The following is an 8,609-nucleotide window of genomic DNA, read 5'->3' on the forward strand; positions in this document are numbered from 1 at the left end:
GAGGACTAGGCCCAAGACTCAGAAGGCCAGCTCATGTTATGGTGGGCCGGCATAAGAGGAAAGCATAAGGAGTATTCCCTTACAAAGGAAGCAAGACTAGGACTCCACTTGTAATAGAGTAATCCTAATCCTACTAGGGCTAGTCATGTAACCCGCCCCTTCAACTTATATAAGGAGGGGCAAGGCACCCCCGAGAGGGAGAGAAAAATAATCTCTAATGCTAGACACAACTAGAGGAGAGCCGGTTATGCGGCGTGTCACTCATGAGCATAATGAGATCTCTTCACAAACATCATGTAGGGTTATTACCGGATGATGTTTTCCGGTGCCCGAAGCTGTCTAAATCCTTGTTTGGTGTGTTCCGTCTCTCGTCCCAATCAACCCCTCTCAAGCTACCACATAGATGCGTTGGCCTCATGACTAAGTCCTCACACTAGGACATCTGTCGTGACAATTCCACGATAGTTGGTGCCCACTATGGGGCCTGCGAACGGTGGTGTTGAGTTCTTGGAGGGATATCTCTAGGGATCGAGAAATTCACATTTGGTTGGATAAAAGGATGGCTCGGAAGGATCTAGGTCAACTCCAAGTGTCGTATAGGGTTCATCAAGGCTAGATCAATTTTTTCAAGAAAAGTTATGCGCCTCCGTCGAGTTGAATCTTAGATCAAGATCAGAAAAAAAAGTCATGCCAACATATATATGGCGACTGCGTTCGACCCAGCCTGCATCTCTGTGACACCAGCAACACAAAGCCGTCAGTTGGTTCGGCAATTTCGCGCCTCAAGCCGGGCGGACGTCTAGCTCAAGGGATCAATGAGGCTGCTAGGGCACTGCCAACAAATCAAGTTCCCGTGAAGGATTAGTATGCATAAGTTGCAGCTCGTTTTTTCGAGATCTAATCAATTTTCGAGCTGTTTCTTAACAGGAAAAAGCCAACATCATCGTACTAGCGATTGAATGAGGAAATGACCACTACTCGGATTCCCTGCTCCAAGCCGGCCGCGGCCTCTACTTACCTCAATGATCCGCCCGGGTTGACCCACCTGGTCAAGGCCCTGCCCTGCCGCATTCACCGTGGGCCGCTTGTTGAGTCGCCACCTCCATGGAAACAACCAACCTCACCGGCTTGTTGCCTCACGGCTGGAGTGTGCCTTGATGCGCCGGATTCCGTCTCCGCCACGGCCTATCCAAGCGCGCCTCGCCTCCTTCCGCTAGATTCCGCCTCGGCCCTCTCCGCACCTAGATTTTCCTCGACTCCGCCCGGCCTCACGGACCTGCCGTTGCCGCCTCATCGCTCGCTTGCGCCGAGCCTGCTGAGCCGCCGTGTTCCTCCCCTGAGCCGCCATGGAGTCGTCAGAGCCTCGACCTCTTCATGTGCATCCTCAGGTTCGCCTGCGGGCGACTTCTCCACGGCCCCGCTGCCGACCGCCGGCGTCGCCTCTGCGTTCTTCCTCCTCTGGCCGCATCTGCCTCAAGTCACAGCGGCTCACCTCTGCCACGGCCTTCCTCGAGCCGCCATGCGCCTCTGGGTCACTCTGGCGCCGTGTGCAGCCGTCTGCCTTCGCGCGTAGCCATTGCCGGCTTCCCCTGCCACGGCAACCACAGCAATGCCAAACCGTCGCCCATTTTAACTGCAGGAGGTGAGTCACCGCACTGCCGCGCTGCCAAGCCATCGTTGCCGTCGCGTACTTGTTGCCTTGAGCCGCCAGGGACTTGTCTTGCCTTGCCCGAGCTTCAAGCCGCCACCGCCCAGGCCGTCCTCTGCTATAGCATTCTGAGCCGGATCCGGTTTCCGCCATGAGATGCCATGCGCGACCGTTTTCGCTATTTCTTCTGCCAAGACTCGTCTCCGCATTGCCAAGGCGCCCCTGCTGGTGTGGTCTTGACTCGCTAGTACAAAACAAAACTGGGGGTTCAGCCAGAGGATAATGGAGCGGTGCATACATGCATGATGATTCGAAGACTAATCTGCCGATAATAATGAAGCAGGACTCCCGGTGGGCAAGTACTACTATTGTGTTTACAACAGGTTGATGGCAGTCAAAGTGCTGGATTAAAACCCAAAGACCAGAAGCAAAGTACACTGGTAGATCAATTACGTCAAGGCTGATTTGCTTAACTATTGGTGGACTACTACCAAGTGTGGAGGCCTGGTACAATACTACAAGTGCTATGACATTTGCGGAGCAGAATTTCATCTATTATTTGTCCACGCTGCACATTATCAAAGTCTGCGCTCATCCAACAAATACCAGGTGCTATTTACCCTATTTATTTTTAAGTACATATTAATTCATCCGAGAAAAACTACTTTGCCCTGCTATATTTTATATGCAGGAGAATTATTCGTTAGAAAATGGCATTATATAAACTATGGAGATGGAGGCGCGCCAACATCATTCAGCACAGGTGGTCGTTTCTCGCGACCGCACCGGCTTACAACGTTGCAGCCGACTCTCTTGTCCGCACTGGCTTACAACGCCGCAGCCGACTCTCTCGTCCGCTCTGGCTTACAACGCCGCAGCGGACTCTCTCGTCCGCACTGGGTTACAACGCCACGGCCGACTCACCCGTATGCCGGTTTATAACACCGCAGACAACTCACCCGTCCGCCCCGCGGACGATTCTCCCACCCGCGCCGGCTTACAATGCCGCGGCCGACTCATCTGTCTGTGCGGCCTCTAATGCTGCGGTCATCTTAAGGCTACACCTATCTGCATGAGCTGATTATTGGGTATGAGCAAGTCACTGCTTGGGTAGCCCAATTTTCTTCCATCAAATTGGAGGCAAATTATCATGTATTATCAGCCGCCGTCTGCACTAGATGGCTCAATGGACAGGCGCACAAGTTGCCGCCACTACAGTTTGCTTAAAATGGCCAGTTGGAAGGAACCATTGGCTGAGTTGCTAACACAGCTCATACGGGATCATTTATAACCCGCCACAGTCACCTAAACATTCTGTGGATTCACATTGCGCTGTCAACGCCAATGATATACACCTTCTGCTATGGTCAACTATGGAGAATCTCAAGACAACTCCTCGAGCCGCCTTGAGACTCGGGGGCTATGATGACATGGCTCAATAAATGTTGCCAGCTTAAAGGCCGTTAGAAAATTTCCGGCTCAAAATGAAGAATGCCGATTTAAAATCCGGTTCAAGAGAAATCTTTCACTCACAAAGTTTTTAAGATCTCAATATCGGGTTTAAAATTCTGGTTCAAGAAGAATGTATCTCTCGCAAAGCTCGACTTCTCATGGAAAATTAAAGGGACCAAAGAGAGTCTATTGCAAAGCATAGTTCAACCATAGGTACCCTGCTTCAAATGACCATTGGGGGTTGATCGTATTCGAATCTAGCTTAACCCCTTTTTGGTTCATCTTTGATCGTATTCGAATGAGAGTCGTTAAAAAAGTCTTAAGGTCATTTTGGGGCTTCCTATTCAAACATAGGTCGTATTCGAACCAAAGAGAACATAGCTGTCGGTACCCTCTTGATCAGCACAATGCCAAACCCACTAGGGGGCTTCTTGATTGTATTCCAATCATAGCTTAACCCCTTTTGGGTCCGACTTTGATCGTATTCGAATCAGAGTCGTTAAAAAACTCTCAAGGTCATTTGGGGGCTTCCTGTTCAAACATAGGTCGTATTCGAACCAAAGAGAACATAGCTGTCGGTACCCTCTTGATCTGTTCAACGCCAAATCCACTGGGGGATACATGATTGTATTCGAATCCAACTTACCCCCTTTGGAACGGCTTATTGGTCGTATTCGAATCAGAAGCCTCATAATTTTCTTTCTATTTGGCTTAAGTTTTTTGAACAATCTTTGGTTTTGTCTTGAGACTTTTTGCTCATATCTGAAGCATATATGTGTGGTTTCTATTTAACCCAGCTCGACTTTGGACGGTAAGTCGCTAGCATATGACAATCATCAAACATTTGGAAGTCTTGGCTTCTAAAGATTGGGTTATCACCCTTACTGCACAGGTACCATAAACCGGTAGTACGATTCAATATCAGAGGTATGATATTGTTAATACATGATTATGTTTAAACCGGCCCTGGCTATGGACTTTAAGTCGCCAGTCTATTTTGGATTGCGCCATTCGAATCATGCGCTTATGAACCATTGGATTATTGCCCTTATTGGATACGGTGATATAAGTCGGCAGTATGAGCCAATTTCTACAGGTATGTTTTCCTAATTATATAAATATGCGAGGTTGGATAAACCGCCCTGGCTTTTGACGTCAAGTCGCCAGTATGTTCAGGCTTGAATGGCCTTAATCCTAGTCTTTTCCATAATTGCATAAAGACTATATTATGTTTGGGTTGTTACCCGCCCTGACTTTGACGTTATGTCCCCAGGGCATATGTTGTTGAAACTTTGTGCAGGATTTGCAGAACTATGACTTATATAAATGCTTAAGTCCAAGCTCAACATTAAAATTGATGCTCCAAAATGATTATTTGTTCTGGATTTTCTCAAAGGCTTTAAGCCGCCGGGTTATAAAAATTCCGGCTTACAATGGAGGCATATTAAATCGCCATCGGCCAATAGCCGCCTGGTAATTAAACTCCGAATTTACTTGTCAACAGATAAGGTATTCAAAGTCGCTTTGGCGCACTGGCTATTATTTTATCAATGGATATGGTTTATTCTACAATGGAAGGAATAGTCCCGAGTCGCTGCAGGCTTACGACCCGGCACTTAGGGGCTACATTATTCAGATTGAGAATACATCAAATATGCAAGTCCCATATATGTCAGTGCCAGCATGAACCATGGCACTTGGGGGCTAATGCAAAGTCATTTCTTGGCTCACTTTATTGAAGATCTGACTCATCACATTATAATGAGCCGACCCTTAGGGATTACCAATTGCTCATGCCAAAACCTCAAGGTACACAAGCCTTAATCCGTTATATTGAAAGGTCCACTACTCAGTTGGTAGAGTACAAAGCTCTTAACCTTGTGGACGTGGGTTCAAGCCCCATAGTGGAGATTACATCATCTGATGTTATTATCAATGAATTATATACAAAAGTCTCTGCTCACTATTGCATAATGACCCGACCCTTGGGGGCTACACTGGTTGAAGTTTATATGAGCATAAGGCAATTACAAGTCCTAGGTTGTTGCAAGCATGACAACCCGGCACTTGGGGGTTACAGGTAATATGCATATGAAGGAGGAACGTGTTCATATTATCAGTTTTGATCAAATAGGGAAGATCAATTGTGTAACCCGACATTGGCAACAATCATAACCCGGTGTCTATAATGGTCATGACCCGGAATCATCAGTTTTCATAACCGTAGGATTTTTAAAATCATAATTCAGCAAGTTCTACAAGCCGGTTGAATATCACTTGAATATTACAAGACCAATATTTTTGTCAAGTCAGAGCATTGAAGGCCAATTTAAATGGATTCTTTATTCACAATATTTCTTCTACAAGCAAATTGATTATAAAGCTGGTCTATTGATCCAGACTTTCTAGAAGGAGGAAATGACAAGGACTTAAAGATGATCTGCTGCCGCTTCAGGAAAATATTTAACCCGGAGCACAACCTATAAAGTTTGTTCTTGTATTTCTTTTACAGGACCAGTTTAACATGGATAAATCCAAATTAATCTGGGGGCTAATGTCGGGGATATACCCAGCGGTATGACCCGGCCAGAAATATGGCGCGGACGGACTTGGCGGCTCACTAGAGACCCGACTAGCACTTGGCGACTCACTGGTCTGATGAACTCACGAGCCCGGCGACTCGGTAATGGCCCCGATGGCGGATCATATAGAGTACTAGGCCCAAGGCCCAGAAGGCCTACTCATGTTATGGTGAGCCGGCTTAAGAGGAAAGCATAAGGAATATTCCCTTACAAAGGAAGCAAGACTAGGACTCCACTTGTAATAGAGTAATCCTAATCCTACTAGGACTAGTCATGTAACCCGCCCCTTCAACTTATATAAGAAGGGGCAGGGCACCCCAAGATGGAGAGAAAAATAATCTCTAAGGCTAGACACAACTAGAGGAGAGCCGGTTATGCGGCATCTCCCTCATCAGCATAATGAGATCTAGCCACAAACATCACGTAGGGTTATTACTGGATGATGTTTCCCGGGGCCCGAAGCTGTCTAAATCCTTGTTTTGTGTGTTGCGTCTCACCTCCCGATCAACCCCTTCAATCTACCACATAGATGCGTTGGCCTCACGACTAAGTCCTCACACTAGGACATCTGTCGTGACAATTCCACGACACCGGGCGTCACATTAGTATATGTGAATGACATATTGTTGATCGGAAATGATGTAGAATTTTCTGGAAAGCATAAAGGAGTGTTTGAAAGGAGTTTTTCTAAAAAAGACCTCGGTGAAGTTGCTTACATATTGAGCATCAAGATCTATAGAGATAGATCAAGACGCTTGATAAGTTTTTTTTAATGAGTACATACCTTGACAAAATTTTGAAGTAGTTCAAAATGGAACAGTCAAAAGAGTTCTTGCCTGTGTTGCAATGTGTGAAGTTGAGTAAAGACTCAAAACCCGACCACGGCAGAAAATAGAAAAAGACTGAAAAGTCATTCCATATGCCTTAGTCATAGGTTCTATAAAGTATGTTATGCTATGTACCAGACCTATTGTGATCTAGGAGTGGATCACTGGACAGTGGTCAAAATTATCCTTAGTCTTCAAGTGGAATAAGGATATGTATCTCGTTTATGGAGGTGACAAAAAGTTCGTCGTAAAGGGTTACGTCGATGCAAGATTTGACATTGATCCGGATGACTCTAAGTCTCAATCTGGATACGTATTGAAAGTGGGAGCAATTAGCTAGAGTAGCTCCGTGCAGAGCATTGTAGACATAGAAATTTGCAAAAATACATACGGATCTAAATGTGGCAGACCTGTTGACTGAACTTCTATCAGAAGCAAAACATGATCACACCTTAGTACTCTTTGGGTGTTAATCACATGGTGATGTGAACTAGATTATTGACTCTAGTAAACCCTTCGGGTATTGGTCACACGGCGATGTGATCTATAGAGTGGTAAATCACATGACGATGTGAACTATTGGTGTTGAATCACATGGCGATGTGAACTAGATTATTGACTCTAGTGCAAGTGGGAGACTGAAAGAAATATGCCCTAGAGGCAATAATAAAGTTATTATTTCTTTCCTTATATCATGATAAATGTTTATTATTCCTGCTAGAATTGTATTAATCGGAAACTTAGTTCATGTGTGAATACATAGAAAAAAACAGAGTGTCCCTAGTATGCCTGTACTTGACTAGCTTGTTTTGTCAAAGATGGTTATGTTTCCTGACCATAGACATGTGTTGTCATTTGATGAAAAGCATCACATCATTAGGAGAATTATGTGATGGACAAGACCCATCCACTAGCTTGGCATAATGATCATTTAGTTTTATTGCTATTGCTTTCTTCATGACTTATACATGTTCCTCTGACTATGATATTATGCAACTCCAGAATACCGGAGGAACACCTTGTGTGCTATCAAATATCACAAAATAACTGGGTAATTATAAAGATGCTCTACAGGTGTCTCCAAAGGTGTTTGTTCAGTTGGCATAGATCAAGATTAGGATTTGTCACTCCGTGTATCAGAGAGGTATCTCTGGGCCCTCTCGGTAATGCACATCACTATAAGCCTTTCAAGCAATGTGACAATGAGTTAGTTGTGGGATGATGCATTTCGGAACAAGAAAAGAGACTTGCCGGTAACGAGATCGACCCAGGTATGATGATACCGATGATCGAATCTCGGGAAAGTAACATACCAATGACAAAGGGAACAACATATTGTAACACCCCGGATGTAACTTTCCATCTTTGTAACTCCAACTCTTGCCATTTTCGGCCATGCGTTATGATATTCCCTCCGTGGTTGGGTTTTGTCTTTTGTTTTGCATTTTATTCATGTCATGCATATCATATCATGTCATCATGTGCATCTCATTTGCATACGTGTTCGTCTCATGCATCCGAGCATTTTCCCCGTTGTCCGTTTCGCAATCCGACACTCCCACATGCACCGGCGCACCCCTCTTGTCTCTTTTCGTGTGCGGGTGTTTAACGTTCTCGGAATGGACCGAGCCTTGCCAAGTGGCCCTGGTATAGCACAGGTAGACCACCTGTCAAGTTTCGGGTCATTTGGAGTTCGTTTGGTACTCCAACGGTTGTCCGCATATCCGCAAAGGCCTCTTTTAAGTTGCAGCCCAACACCCCTCCAAAACAGCCCAACAACCCATCTAAGTCACTTCCATGTTCTCTGTCGTCGGATCACGATCGTGTGGGCGAAAACCGCACCCCGTTTGGACACTCCTAGCTCCCTCTACCTCTATATATAGATCCCTCCCCCGAAATTCACGGGCAAAACCCTAGACGAATCCCTCTCCGCGCCGCCGGACACGTCCGGGCGGAGCCGGACACGTCCGCGCCGCTCGCCGCAGGGAATCAGGCTGCGCCACGTGTCTCCCACGCCGCCGGCCCGGCGAGGCCCGGATCGGGGGCCCCCCGACCCCATCTCCTCGCGCCGCTGCCCGCGGGCGACCCCGCCCGAGCTTC

Source organism: Triticum dicoccoides, chromosome 2B (genome assembly GCF_002162155.2).
Source record: "Triticum dicoccoides isolate Atlit2015 ecotype Zavitan chromosome 2B, WEW_v2.0, whole genome shotgun sequence".
NCBI classification, from domain to species: Eukaryota; Viridiplantae; Streptophyta; class Magnoliopsida; order Poales; family Poaceae; genus Triticum; species Triticum dicoccoides.